A 16,128-nucleotide genomic window follows, 5' to 3' on the forward strand; every position below is an offset into this window, starting at 1 on the left:
ATGAAACCTGAAAGCCAATGTGCCTGCATTTGGCAATCAGGAGGTGTTCAGTGATCTTTATAAAAGCAGTTCCCACTCTGGCCTCTTTGCTGAAACTTAAATCTGCATAATTACCATGCCACATACCCAACTCTAGGTGAGCCAGTGTGGGACTCTCGGGGCTTTGGGGACCTATACAAGGAGGCCCCTGCCTTTCACATACCAGGATTATCTGAGGCATTTGTTTAAAATTGCTGATTCAAAGACCCTACTTCAGGCATTCAAATCAGAATCTCAGGAGGTAAAAAAAACAAGGCGAGGTGTCTTGAATGAGCTCCCCAGATCGTTCTAATACAGGCTTACATTTGAGGACCCCTGGTCTACATGCTCTTCATTACTCAGTCTACCTCTGCCATTCTATAGTCCAATAGTTTCTCTCTATCTGAAAACAGGATGCTTAAGCAAAGATTGTTAAAATCCACCCAGAAGTCAGACATTACCTGAAAAACATACAATAACCAGAGTACTCAGCACATAGATAAGATTTTTGCTTTTCATTGACATGAATCCATTGTGATTATGTGGTCCCATCATTCTGACAACGATCACTCTGTGGAGGAAGTGCTCCAGCCATGTAGGAGGACTATGTCTGAACGTAGTAGCTAGGACACCCCTAGAGATGGGGACTGGGGGCAGGGAAACTATGTAAAATGAGATAGAAAAAGAAACAGTTCTGATTGGTGGTATTGAGGTGCTAAAAAGGTCATGCATGCTAAAAGCGCTACATTACTATTACTAGATACCTTCCAAAATACTCCATGTTACCATCTTTTATTTGGGTGGAGGGGGGAAAAAGCTGTATTTTTGTTCATCTATGTATAGAAATAAAGAGTCAACGGTTTTATCATAAACAGAGACAGAGAATCAATGTTTTTCCCCTTAGGGAGTCTACAATTTTAATTAATATTCCCTAATTGATATTGACTTTAATTGACTGGTGACAGTCTTATGATGGGCCTCCTGCCAAGCTTCCCGGGTCAGGAGTATGCTGAGCTCCATTATGCACAGAAACCTTTTGTTTTCAGTGCTGACGAGGGCAACACTTTTTAGGTCTCAGAATACTAGAGTCAGAAAGATCCTTGAGAAACCATGTACTTCAGCCTTCCATATACCATTTACTAAAATCACTCTAACACCTCCCCAGCCCCCACCCAGAGCCTAAATGGTCTGCTCATTTCACTTGAGTTCCTCTGGTTATTTCCTCTTGAGTCATCTGTAGCATCCTAAACATTTGATTATCTTGGGAAAGATGGTCCTGGGGTATCATTAAATGGGGTAACATTCCGGGTTAGCATGTTTGCTCTGGTATTTTTTAAATAAAACAGCAAGAAAGTGGAGGAGAAGTTAAAAAGCTAGATGTGTTGTATCTATGACTGTATATTAACCACAGCGTTCCATAAACAGTTAATGCGGGCGTGTGCGCACACGCGCACACACACATACAGATAATGAGTACAAGTCAGAAGGCTGAAGAATAGACAGAACTAAGGAGGAAAGGAAGGGGGTCAAGGTAGAAGGTGTCCCACCAGTATGTCACAAGCTGGAGAGAGGCCTTGAAAACACTAGCTTAAGGTACATACACACATTAGAGCAGATACACAAATTACTGGCAGGAAGAAAAGCAGGGCAAGGGGAGGAGGTGCAAATGCAAAGAAAGACATTTTAAACTTTTAAGTAGCTAGTAGGGTATTGTGATTTTTTTTTTATCCTCTGAGCATATGGGCTCTTTCATAGGTAATCTAACCTATTTTAACTGCAAACAAGATCACTTTAAACCATGTCACACAAATAAAAATGTAATCCACTTTATGAGGGTTTATAGAAGAGATTACACAAACTCATTCTTGTGTTTGAAATTCTTCATAAAAAATCATTTCCTTAGGGGCACCTGGGTGGCTCAGTTGTTAAGTGTCTGCCTTTGGCTCAGGTCATGATTCTGGGGTTCTGGGACTGAGTCCCAAATTGGGCTCCCTGCTCGGCAGGAAGCCTGCTTCTCCCTATCCCACTCTCCCTGCTTGTGTTCCCTCTCTCACTGTCTCTCTCTCTGTCAAATAAATAAATAAAAATTTTTTAAAATGTTTCCTTATAGTCTACCCAAATCTATCCCACTAGCGAATTCAGTCTGTATCTATTTGTTACCCAAATCCCATAGCTTACAGCTAGCCTCAGAATACAGTAAAAATAGTTCACATGGTTCAGATTGGCAGTAAGTCATCCCCTGATATTTTCTGACCAGTAATATCAATTTGTCATAAACTTATTTAATTTCTTTTTTTTTAAACAATTTCCATGTCCACTGTGCATAAGTAATTCCTCCACTTTTCAGAGAGGTTATGTGCCTTGTCCAGAGTGATCAATAATTTAAAGACTAAGCCACAACAGATCTTAGATTCAAATCTTGAACCTTTTTTCTGGCAAGAGAATCATTTGAAAATCTGATAAAACTCATGGACCAGTTCTCTTCCCAGAAAGGCCCACATATAAACACATTTTGGTATATAATTTTCAAGGATGAAGATATCCCCAGGGAAGGAGTCTCCGATTTTGATGAATCAGTACTTCTTCTAAGAAGCCACGGCACCCCAGAGTCTAATGGGACCCCATTCCTTAGCTAAATTCATAAGCTGAAAGGGAGAGTAAGAAAATAAAAGAGGGGAAAGTAAGAGAAAAGAGAAAGAAAAGAAACTGTTGAACATCTAATATGTGCCATAATTCCCAAATGAAAGAGCCCCTCTCTCTTCTCATTCCTACTTCAACTCTTTTTTCTTTTCTTTTTTTGGGAGGGGGGTCTCAAAAATGACTCAAGGCTCATGTTCACAGCAATCTTACACAAATGAGCTTTAAAACAACAACAACAACAACAACAACAACAACAACAGGAGCACCTGGGTGGCTCAGTTGGTTAAGTGCTGGATTCTTGGTATCTGCGCAGGTCATGATCTCATGGGTCATGAGACAATTCCAAATTGAGCTATGCGCTCAGGAAGTCTGCCTGAAGATTCTCTCCTTCTGCCTCTCACCCCCATGCATGCATTTTCTCTTTCTCTCTCTCTAAATTTTTAAAAATCTTTAAAAATAAATAAATAAATAAAGCACTTTCCTATTGAAGTAATTATAATTCTTGAGGAAAAATAGTCTCAGACTATTAGAGATCATACATAAATATGTCAGTGTTACTTTTTAAATGTAGCAAATCTATATGAGTTGCACTGAAAATCCAAATGGTTACTAAATAATTTTTTAAGAGACAGAAAGAATATGCCAAAACTTTAACAGCTAGGACCTCTAGGTGCTAAAGCATTGTGAACAATTTTTATTTTCTTCTTTATACTTTCCTATATCCACTAAAATTCCTGAAAAAAGTATAGATGCTGCTTAGAATTAAAGCACCCAGAAACATGTTACTGCATAGCAATAGAAGCGTCATTTTAGAGAGATGGAAGAAAGATGAGGAAAGGCCAACTCACTTTATCCTCAGCCGCTGAGGGGATGAGTTGTGGGTGTAGAAAAGTTTGCAGCATTCAGAAAAGACCAAACCAGAAGATTAAGAAAGGGGAAGAAGAAGGTCACAGAAAGGATAATAAAATAGAAAAGTAAGAGGAATTTCATGGACAGAATTGCAGTAGTAGCCAATCCAAGAAACAACTATGATACAAACACAACCTGAACCCATTTCAGCGCACCAAAACACTATCTCCTTTTTTACACAAAATGCAGCATGAGTAATACAAAAGCAGTATCAGAAGCCTCCCCTCTTGGTAAATTTTACCTCTCCAAGCCCCATGTTCAGAGCTCATCATGGTTTTCCCCAAACAATATCCACAAGCTGAGGGACTGCTATGTGGTTGTGCGGGCTGTCTTCCACCCTTCCTGATTCTGGTGGACACACCCCGCATCACCAGCCTGGGTAGCAGCCAAACCAGGACAATTCTCGCATTCCCTGATCACGGGTGGTCCAGCAGGGCAGCGATACAGTGAGCTTCCTGTCACGTGGTCCACCATCTGATGCAGGACCCTGAGAACGACCACCAGTCTGGCCACTGATTCAAAGCATAGAGCAGAAATGGCACCACTGGTGCTTTTCCAACAATGAATGGAGCAACTCTAAGAGGGCTGGTCTTTTTTTTTTTTTTTTTTTTTTAAAGATTTTATTTATTCACTTGACAGAGAGATCACAAGCAGGCAGAGAGGCAGGTAGAGAGAGAGGAGGAAGCAGGCTCCCTGCCGAGCAGAGAGCCCGATGCGGGGCTCGATCCCAGGACCCCGAGACCATGACCCGAGCCGAAGGCAGCGGCTTAACCCACTGAGCCACCCAGGCGCCCCGAGGGCTGGTCTTAAAATTAGTGAACTATAAAGGGCTGGAAGGCAGGAGCCCGGCATAGCTCACCAGCATACTTAACCTTGCACACATATGTGCTGAACAATTAAATCATTAAATTCATTTGAAGGTTAGGGACCGTGCACCCCATGCCAGGCACTTTCGCATGTTATCCTAATATGCTCACGAAAGACCTTAATGAAGCAGGTATTGCCATCTCCATTGCACACATGAGGAAACAGCTCAGGAAAGCTAAGTATTCAGTCCAAAATCACGAAGCTACTTTGTGGAAGAGCAAAGGTGTTAAAAAGCCCCTGACTGCACACTGCTTTCCCTATACCACAGCACCTTCAGACGAGTTATTTGATTTATCTTAATTATATTCTACACAAGTTAAAAATCAGAAATGATTGGGTAAGTCTACCAAAAGACATCCAACCTTCCTTCCCCTTTCTTTATCAAGCATCTGGCAATGTGCTTCCTAGAGGAACAGAATTAAAAAGGCACCTTTCACCTCTGTATCATATTATCTCCTATGACGTATGTAAGGATTTCCAGACTCAAGTCAGAACAGAGGGAGCATTAAGACAGTATATCAAAGATTATATATTTGCCCAAATCAAAAGCAGCCAGATTACATGAATAAGGACCAGATTCAGATTTAAGATAGTCAACTGAAAAATAACATGCCACCTCCTGCCCTTTCTATCTAATTTATCCCTTCATAAACCGGACATCCCTCAGCTTACCCAAGCCAGCCCAGGATCCCTGTCCCTTTGTCTGACTTGCATTTCCAGACATCCCTGGGTGCACAGGGTTGTGCCCTCATGGGAGGCGCTAACAGGGCACCACACGTGGAAGAGACAGCTGCGCCCACCACCCTCGGTGATCCTACCTAACAGAGAAGCCAAGGCAGGGAAAGGAGAACGGAGAAGAAAAAGATGCATGCTCTGAAGTTAACTCAGGACTGAAGGAGGCCTCTAACTCAGTATACTCTTATAGTCTTAGTGAGGTAAGACGTGTTCTAAAGGTTCCTAAACACAGGGGAATGCCAAATCAAAAAGACAACTATACATAAGAATGAAATTTGTCAAGTGAATACCGAGGTATTCCACTCATTATTTGTCAGTAAAAGAAGAAAAATTTCTAAAAGCCACTGATCACAGTATGATCTGTGTTACATTTCTCCTGTGGTCTTCTTTCAGTCTCTGTGAGGAGTTCGGTATGACTACATAGGAATCTACTGCTTCAGCAAATTGTGCCCAACAAACCATTTCACTTGCCACAGCTATTTGTCAAATATGAACCCCCAAATCACCTTTTAAAAATTAAATATGAGCATTTCTAAGGGCAGCTGCCTCCTTCTCCTGCTACTCTTACCCTCAGTTGCTGTGCTTCAGGTCCAGCCCTCAGGGACTCCAATGTGCCCAGCAGTATCCACCTTCCTCACCTCATTCACTCTCTAATTCCTCCTAACTTTCCAGGTCTCCACTGAGACAGCACCGCCTTAAAGACCCCTCCAGAAAGGCCCCCTAGGCATTTTGTCTCAAGCACCAGGTCCTTTTTTCTCATCGGCATTTACTGAAACGTGAAATAAATAAATGAACGAGCAAGCAAGTGAACAAATAGAGTTGTACTGCTTTTTCTTCATAGAAGTTTTTCTATTTATTTATTTATTTTTTAAATTATATGTATTTATTTGACAGAGATCACAAGTACACAGAGAGGCAGGCTGAGACAGAGAGGGGAAACAGGCTCCCCACCATGCAGAGAGCCTGATGCGGGGCTCAATCCCAGGACCCTGAGATCATGACCTGAGCCAAAGGCAGAAGCTTTAACCCACTGAGCCACCCAGGTGCCCCTCTATTTATTTTTTGATTATGCATTGGCAAGCAGCACTACTGAATGAGGAAAGGATTCCCCCCCCAAAATTAATGCCTGTTCTTTCTTATTATTCCCACAATAAGGACACACTCTCTAATAACCTGTGACAGACTTTCCAGTAGGGAAGTGTGTGTGTGTGTGTGTGTGTGTGTGTGTGTGTGTGTGTGTGTTTTGTGTAATTTTTTGAGAGCTTAATAAAAAAGCACCTCTGATAAGATTGCCTTACAAGCAGAATATTATAAAGTTCAAATTACTTGTAAGGGATCATTTCAGGATTTAAAAATATTAGATGCACTATATATTTTTATATATGAAAAAGGATACTTGTTTTATAGGTCATTCCCAAAAAGAGACATAGGACCTCCTTCTGCAAAATAGGTTCTATGTTCTGCAGTGGGACAGCGGAAAACCAATGTATTGTTGGGGGAGGGGAGGACAGAGGAACAGGATAGCATCCCTGGGCACCTGAAGCCTCTCAGGTTTCAGCTCCTTCCTTCCCCAGGTTTTCTGCCTGCCCTGGGCCTTCAGGGGATCATTATAGCCAGGGAAATAACATGGGAAAAGAAGATCCAGCCTCTCTAAAACCTAATGAAGGAGGACCTGCTATGACAAGCCTCCTAATATCAAATAAGAAAGAAACTACAGAACAGAGCAGGAAAACAGCTGAGTTTCTTTCAAGCAAATGAGTGAAACACAGAACTAAAATCTGTGACAAAATTGTTTATTGAAGTTGTGTCAAAAGGGGACTCTAATATAAGATAATGTTTCATAACTAAAAAAATTAAATAAGACAGATCATTAGCTTTCTTTATCCCCTCAATAACTTGGCGTGTTAACTAAAGATGCTAAACCTGCGAGGCCTATATTCCAAAGGCCTTTCTACCAAAGTACACCGCTGCATTAGAAATACACAGAATACTTACTGAGCTACCCATTTTTAAGTGACACTTGAAAAATGAGCACCATCAAGCTTTCCAAAAATAGAGGAAATCAGCTTTGTTTTACTTTTCAGAGACATGCACAGTACATCCACCCACTGCTTGTTTCTTTAACTACCAGAGTGGAAGGGATACAGAAATATATAAAGAATAAAACAGATAAAGATAAAATTCGTCTCCTACATAATGTAAATAACAATGGTTTCTAGCTTATTAATTAACAAATAATCATCATTATCTACTCTATGCCCACCATGTGCTAGCATTCCAGAGAATGTAAGAAAAATATGGGTGCATGGCCCATATTCCTAAGAAGCTTATCATCTAGTTGGATTAAAAAAACCCCAAAAACTATGGCTGCAGAACAAAAACCAAGAAACAAATAACTCTACGTAACTAAGCGCTGAGCGGCACTGTAATTTTTTTTTTAAACCAACACCATTATGAATCTAAAAATAGAGGTTTTTAAAAGTAGCATAATCTGGGACACCTGGGTGGCTCAGTGGATTAAAGCCTCTGCCTTAGGCTCAGGTCATGATCCCAGGGTCCTGGGATCAAGCCCGGCATAGGGCTCTCTGCTCAGCGGGGAGCCTGCTTCCCCCTCTCTCTCTCTCTGCCTGCTTCTCTGCCTACTTGTGATCTCTGTCTGTCAAATAAATAAATAAAATCTTTTTTTTTTAAAGATTTTATTTATTTATTTGTCAGAGAGAGAGAGGGAGAGAGAGCAAGCACAGGCAGACAGAATGGCAGGCAGAGGCAGAGGGAGAAGCAGGTTCCCTGACGAGCAAGGAGCCCGATGCGGGACTCGATCCCAGGACGCTGGGATCAGGACCTGAGCCAAAGGCAGCTGCTTAACCAACTGAGCCACCCAGGTGTCCCAATAAATAAAATCTTAAAAAAAAAAAAAAAAAGTAGCATAATCTGGGCTGAACCTTGAAGAAGTGTAGGATTTAGACCAGCAAAGAAAGAGAAGGGGGACCATCCCTGTCTGAATATAAGTAAGGAGGAAAAATACAAGCAAAGAGAGAACGGCTGGGTGGGAAGTTGGAAAGTCATCTGGCAGACAGGAAGCTGATGGGCTGGTGAGGAAAGTGGACTTTCTAAGTGAGAGGTTCGAGTCGGGGAGACCAGTGGGAAACATCGAGGCAGAGCCTGACTACAAAAAATCTGGATAGCCAGGTCATGTACCACGAATTGCCATGGTAGATTCCTCCACCAAGAGCAGCAAGACTGGAAAGGCAGCCCTGGAAAGGAACCAGTGCAAAGGAACCCCTACAAAGCACAAACTTATGTGTAGAAGAAATCACAGTTTAGTTCTGTATAATTGTGCTTAATTTCCATTTTAAGGCTCCCATTCCACTAACAGTAAAAACTAAATTATAGTCAATTCAAAGTAATCTCAACCAATTTCTGGCTTCCTCTTTCTCAAGGGTTACATCTAAATAACAGAAGATTACAAAATGCTAGATTTAGAGAGTGTAGGGACAGGAGGGGTTGGGGTCATTTATCCCTGCAAACATCTTGAAGCTCTTCCATGAGCTGGTCCCTCCAGATCCTTCCCTCATTCGCTTCGTCCTCCACAAGCCTCCTGCAAGTCGGCTCTCTCTGGGTGACATCCATGCCCTTCCACCATGCAGGCATCTCCTTGCTGCCCTAAGTCATCCTTGCAGTTGAAACCAGCAAAGCTCTCTCAGGACCAACCAGACAGAGAGTTCCCGTGGCCATGTGTCCTGTTCTCTTAACAGAGCCACCATTCGAAACCCGAGACTTCTGAGGATAGGAAGACTGACTTGGAATCCTCCAGACCAATTCCCTTTATGCCTGGGACTTGACTTCTAAAATTCACAAGAATTTGTGGATTCCTTCATGGTACGGGATTAGAATGTTTGTCTTTTCCTTTAAAAATCATTCAGACCACCAAATTAGACAAAGGGAATATAAGAAAAAACTGGTTAATATCTCAAACATTCTCACATCAAACTAGGTAGGAGGTAAAGAGGACCTGAACCAGGGGATCTTTGGGAATAGAGAATAAAATGGGTAAGCTTGGAGATACAAAAATAATAAACTGTCAGGAATGCCTGACAGAAGTAGAGGATGCTGAATAAAAAAGCAAAAAATAAAAAATAAAAGCAATCCATCATTTCCAGCCTTTGCAATAAGAAAAATAATGGCATTATCAAAACAGAAGCCAATTTAGAGTGGAAAGGTTCTAAATTTGGTTTGAATTACATTCACATAGGTATTTCTGGTTCAAGGTGATGACTTTAAATCATCAAAAATACTCTCTGACATTTTAAATACTAGCAAAAAGCTAGCAAAAAGGGCTAGTATTTTAAATACTAGCAAAAAGGACTCAATATGTATTCTAGGAGCTGGTACTGCAGGGACTAAGATGTTTCTCAGTAACACACTCACTACTATGGTTTTCAATACTATCGGATTTCAAATAGTTTATGAAAGGGAAAGCACAACTGAACTTTTAAAAGAGAGTATTTAAAATTTTCGAAGACCAAAATACACCCTTCCATTCACACTTCTCTACTAAATGGTCCCTTCTTTTGTACAAACAGGTACCTAGGCCGTGTATTCTTTGAGAAACAGACAGAGCATAACGCCACGGTGTCTCTGCAGCACTTGGGCTGCGGAAGCAGAACAGCAGCGGTAATGCTGACACCAGCAAGTGCTGGGCCCAGCTGTACACAGGCGTCCAAAGCCCAAGGCTGCTCGGCGGGCCTTGGAACAGACAGATGCACCTCCTGCTCCCTCACTAACTAACTTTGTGCCCCAATGATAACCGGAAAACACGTGAGGAAGAATCACTCACTGTGCTAAAGGGCAAAAAGCACTGGAAAGACTGAAGGATACTACCAGCACTTAGGGCATGCTGTGTCGTTGGGAGCAGAGAGCGGCGAGCAGAGAGAGATATTCGCATTATAAATTATTAGGTCGGCGTCAGTCAGATTAACAAACTTCAGGGAGTGAAAATTCCGTAATAAATACCCAAAGGAAAACATTTAAGGTTTATGTGTGCACATGAAAAATAGAACATCAAAAATCCAGAATCATGTCAGGCCCTGTTGTTTGATCTTAATTCTGAGATGCATTTCTTCATTTCAGTAACACTGATTATCCTAAAAAGGAGCGACTGGGGGGCACCTGGGTGGCTCAGTGGGTTAAGCCGATGCCTTCGGCTCAGGTCATGATCTCAGGGTCCTGGGATCGAGTCCTACATCGGGCTCTCTGCTCAGCGGGGAGCCTGCTTCCCTCTCTCTCTGCCTGCCTCTCCGTCTACTTGTGATCTCTCTCTGTCAAATAAATAAATAAAACCTTTAAAAAAAAAAAAAAAGGAGCGACTGGAAGAAATAAATAAATAAATAAATAAATAAATAAATAAATAAATAAAGTGAAATAAAAGATGTGAAAGGATAGTGAGTAGATGAAGGAAACCTACCCTTTCTCCACTCACCACCCTTTTAGGCCGTCCCTGGCAAGTGAGCATTTAGTGTATAAATAAAACGTGAAGAATGGCATGTATAAAATAACGTGTTCCCCAAATAACATTTAAATCTCTTCAATAAGCTATTTTGTCAAAGCCACCTAAAACTCAAATTATGCTTGTTGTATACTGAAAACAAATACTAGAACAAGATGCATTTCTATCTTTAAGGAGAAATCCCAAGTCCATGAGAACAGAAAGAGGGAATTCAGTGTTTTCTCTCCTTTGGAGCTTCTTCTCACTAAATTTTGATTTAGACCGGAGATTTTTCAGTTCATTCTTATCCTTGTCTCCAGCCCCAAATGGCCAGGATTAATGGCCAGGACTAAATCGCCAATCACTCCTCTAAGATCTAGAAACCAGAATCTGAATGCCTGACTCCTCATGGTCCTATAATCTAAACCTATGAAAAGGCACAATCTCTTCAAATGACATTAGTTTAAATATGAGGTTTATATGTATTCAAATGGAAAATGTTAAACTACAGTCCCATTCACATATTTGTAAGCCACCCTCTCACTGTTCTCAGGTTTTCTGGTTCCCAGTGTACTTATCACCTCCTAACATACTACACATTGTATTTATCATGCTCAATGTTGTTTGTCTGTCTCTCCCTGCTAAAACAGAAGCTCCATGAAGGCAAGAAAGTTGACATTTTTTAGACCAGATAGTGCTGAACGGGTAGATGGCATAGTCTGTGCACATCCTGACACCTTGTACACCTGAGGTTTTGAAGCAACGAACCGTGTGCCTAAAACATTAAATATGGATGTCAGGCTGGACGGTTATATCTTATTCATTCCAGGCAGGTGGCATTATTGAATTTATAAAAGCTATCACTGAATGCTTGGGGGGCTATAATTCAAGGACAAATGGAACAGTTGCAGTTATGTAGACCAGGGTCTCAGTGTCATAAACTACAAGCAAATTAAGGAGTTCAGTAACCCCTGGAGAACTAAAATATGGACACCTTTAATAAAGAATTAACACCTTCTTCAAGCAGAGTTGGGATAAGGCATAAGTCATGCCATAAATTAATTAAAAGATTGAAGTCAGCAGCCTCCAGGTGATGCTAAGAACTAGGTAAAGATGCATTACACTGTGAAAGACATCAAAACCCTGCTCTCTCTGGCTGTCTCCTTCAAGAAGGTGCATGCCTATTCCCTCTATTGTCAATTCCTCCTTTTCTTTCTGTTCTTACCCTCCCTTTCAGTCCCTTATCCCCAGGGTTTTGTTCTTTCTGATACTCTCTCAGGCAGGATCTCTCACCCAGGCATATGCCCTACCCAGCAGGAGCTGCACTTGTCATATGCACAGAGGCAAGCGGGCCTCTCCTGGCCACCAGCATGTGCCAAGCTCAGCAGTGGCCTGGCACACATAAATGAGTCCAAGTCTAAATAGAGTAGAGCATGGATAGCCCCTAGAATTAACTGTTCCATGCATACAGCACTGGGCACAGACCCAGAAGCTAAACACATTCAATGCATCCAGGATAAATCCCTTCGAAAGTGGAGAAAATGGCTTTCTCTATCAATTGCCTGAGCATGGTAGAATTCAGTAATACCAGGACTCTGAACGCAGATTAAAAAAAGAAACAAAATAAAGACTCAACTCATTTCTTTAAGCTGACTTGTCTGTGTGAGTTCCCCAAGACCCAGTGCTACCACTATTTGAAATTCAAAACAAGATGGGTCATCTTGATCTCTAAAATCTCTTCCACTCCTCCAGGCCTGTGGTTCGATCACTACCAGCTTTTCTGCATCCACTGCACTACTCAAAACCATTCTGAGCACTGTGAGGACTAGTGACTGTACATGTAAGAGACAACAGTGGTAGAAAATCATTAGGATAGTGAGGGACTGAGTTAGACCTTAAAGGATTTAGGACTTAGAGAAACAAGGGGGTTTTCAGACAATAGCAACAGCATGTGCAGAGAAGCAACAGAAGAGACAGGACATGAAACAGTTTGATTGAGGGAAGACAGGAGACTAGCCGGGAACGGTGCAAGCAGAAGAGCTAAGAGTGGTAACGTCGGTCAGGCTCCCTTTGGGGGACCCTGAATGGCAGGATAAGAAGTCTGGCATTGGGGGCAATACAGAGCCTTTACTAAAAGCACGTGAATAAAAAAGAGACAAAGATGAAATGATACTTCATGAAAATGTATTTGGTGGCCAAAGGAAGGTTGAAAGGGAGTAAATAATAACAAGAAAGATCAGTGGGAAAAATAATGCAATAATTGAGTTACTGGCAACATGTTAATAATATTATTATTAATTATTATTATTTATTATTAATGCATTGGCAATTGTAATGAAGACGAAGAAGGCAGAGAAGGAGACAGAGCGGGAAGGAAGAACTGTCAGCCCTTACAAGAAGCCCCTTTCAGGATGTGGAATGCTCATTAATGCCAGGTGGGTGTGTGGAGTGGCACCGGCGTCCTACCCAAAGGATCCCATCCTGTTATGGTTATGGCACCTACTCCCTTTGCCCTTCTTCAGTGTTCAAACCACATTCTTGTGACTGGCTTTCCCTAAGAGAGTTTTGCACATCTCTGATTAATGCTGTCTCTCTTCCTTCTCCTTGCTCCTTTTCTCCACTCCCTCCTTCCATCCAGCTCAGGGTCGAAATTCTGCAGAGAGCTTTTCACCACGACTTCCACACCACATGGTCCATCCCTTCTCTTCTCTTCTACAATCTTTCTTTTCTATCATCTTTTGAGTTAACCTTATTAAAAATTTACTTGTCGAGATACCTAGTTACCATGGTGATTAGAAGGCAACATCACAGATAAGAGAAAAAATTGCCCTTATTCTTTTACCAGCTTAAACACTTTTCAGTTTCCATCAGTTTACCTAAAAGATTAGGCCATTAATCTCCAGTCTTTCAAAATAAGCCTGCAAATAGCTCAACCCTCATTCCAAGACCAATATATAGTGCAAGCTTCCTCCTAATTGCTCTAATTACATGAAGAACATAATGAGATACAGCAGCAGATGGCTACAGATTAAATGTGACAGAGAAGAAATGCTCCTCTCTCTCCTCTTATTGAAGGAAGTTTGCCATGAAAAAAAAAATTATTTTGTTCACAAAGCCAAATCTATGTTTTAAAGAACGTTATCCCACTTTTCTATTTTCTCCAATAGTAGCTTTCCTTAAAAACAAAATTTGTTCACTTCATGTTGGTTTCTGTTACTATATATAACAGAGATAAATTTGTACCCCTGCTGAACAAATAGAAAGCTTTTGTCAGAGTTTATGTAATACATCATATACTTCCACGAACCTGCCCCATAATCTCAAAGATGGATTCTTTCAAATAGAGATGGGGCGGGAGTGTCTGTAGTTTGGGCCTAGCAACAAAAAGTCAATGTCTTACCCTTCAAAGTAAGTTTGTTTTCTCAACTTCTGTCTTCTGGCTAATGGTAATAATTGGTTCAGATTTGGTTATCCTTTCAAACCTCATGCTATTACTGGTACTGTCAGAATCTTGTGCACAGGAAATCCCTAAGTCGTGACCCCAGAAATCACCATCATCACTGGACTGCCAGGGCTCTGGGAGGAGCATCTACTACAGTTGCTCTGGTCGGGGGGCTACAAGAAAGCCTCCGTGCCATGACAGAAACTGTGTACAAGAACAAAGAACACAAGTTCTGACTCTAGTAAAACAAGAGATAAAATCAAACTTTTCCTTTCTGCCTGAAGCTAGACGATATTCTGAAAACTAGATCTAGGCCACCCCCAGTCCCCAAAGAGATAAGCCTCTCACTTCATTTCTAAGATCATCTCCATCCAGATCATTGGTGTGTATGAACACTCCTACTGCCATGGCACTCCACAGTGGACAAGGAGATCTCTGAAAACTGCAAATCGTAGGAGGTTCTATGCTTTCTTCCCCACATAATGTAACACTCCAATGTCAGGATCAGAAAATACTACTCCTTGTAGAAAAAAATAGGCACTGAATTTTATCAGCCACACCAATGCAGCACTATACAAATTTTTTGCTGTTTAAAAAAAATTGGGGGAACATTTGTTTGCATGGTCTTATTTTCTCAAAAGCAGGCATTAGGGTAACATGAAGTGAACATATGTGATATGTGACCACTGATCCAATAATGCCATGGGCCAAATATTTTTTTCACTTATCAATTTCCATTAATAAATGAAACTGTTCTGCTTAGATCTCGAAGTCACCTTAATACTTGACTATACTTATACTAATTTTCTTACACTTTAGAATTTCTTTGCCCATTTTCATAATGACAATCCGAGAAATACCTGAAAAATTAATAAGTGAAAAGAGGGAAACAGTAAGGAAAACATTTTCAGAAGCACTATTTTCTTGAGGTAAGTGTTTAAAGATACCTGAAAACTTGTTCCAAAAACCAAATCCATTTACCATTTTGTGTGGTGTGCCCAGGAAGCAGAGACCAGAAGAATGGCTGGCACTCTTTGTCACTCTGCAGGCTTTACCTCAAGGATCACTTCACCCTATTTATAGATGGCCCAGGTTTTATCCTCTGCCTCCATGTAATTCAGTCACTAATAAAATTATTAATTACCATTCCAGAATACACACCTGCTTGAAGTTCAACAAGGTTTAAGAAGATTAAAAACAAATAAATTTCTTTTCTAGAATACAGGGCAAGAAAAAGAAAGGTTAAGAATTGTATCACCTAGACATGAATTTACATGAACCCCCTTTCAAAAAGAAAAGTTAATCCTAACCCTGTTTGTTTCCTTAATAAAATCCCCTCTTCTCTCCTTCTTAATATCTTCATTAAAAGGGCCTCTACTAAAACTGACTCCTCAACAGTGTCTTCCCGTTGGTGTTCATCCAATAACTAATAATAACAATAGCCATACTGTACTAATCCACACAGGCTAGATTATGCCTCCATAGCACATCGACTCTGAAACCTCAGCAGCTTTATACATTTCTTTCATGCTCACACAGCCTCCTTGATGGATCCAGTAGCTCTCTTCCAAACCGTGACTCAGGAACCGCGTCTCGTACCACCTTGTGATTCCCTCATCTCAACATGTGGGTCTCCACTACCCACACTCTGTCACCCTCATTGAAATCTACCGTTAGAACACATGCATGTCCCAAACTAACTGCAACAAATGCAGGAAAATGAAGCTTTGGTCTGGCTCCAAGAGGAAAATAAAACAGAACTAGGTGAACAAGCAGCATTGTCTCTGTCTGACCAGGTGCTTACTCCATACTTAAGGAACTACCACACAGCTGCAAGTCTTTACATACACTAACTTCATTTGCATCTACAGTCAACCACTAAGATAGTTATTACTGCCCCACTTCACAGTGGAAATCTAGGCCCAAACAAGTTAAGTAAGCTACCCAAGCTAGTAAGAGACCTAGCTGGGATTCAGCCACATGCTCCAGAATACACTAGGAGATACTGCTTCTCAGATATGGAAGACACAGA

General features: G+C 41.2%; 1 protein-coding gene across 4 annotated transcripts in view; it reads right to left on the reverse strand.

Annotated features, from left to right (window-relative positions):
* Positions 1–16,128, reverse strand: part of IGSF11 (immunoglobulin superfamily member 11) — a 211,190-nt gene that overhangs the window by 79,631 nt on the left and 115,431 nt on the right. The window contains exon 1 of one of the 4 annotated variants that reach the window (XM_047725624.1): positions 3,809–3,826. The exons of the other annotated variants lie outside the window; for them this stretch is intronic. The gene's annotated coding sequence lies outside the window, so the exon portion shown is untranslated. Of the gene's footprint in view, positions 1–3,808; positions 3,827–16,128 lie in introns of those variants that run through there. 4 annotated transcript variants of the gene reach the window in all.

The sequence above is a fragment of the Lutra lutra genome, chromosome 1 (assembly GCF_902655055.1).
Source record: "Lutra lutra chromosome 1, mLutLut1.2, whole genome shotgun sequence".
Taxonomy (NCBI): domain Eukaryota; kingdom Metazoa; phylum Chordata; class Mammalia; order Carnivora; family Mustelidae; genus Lutra; species Lutra lutra.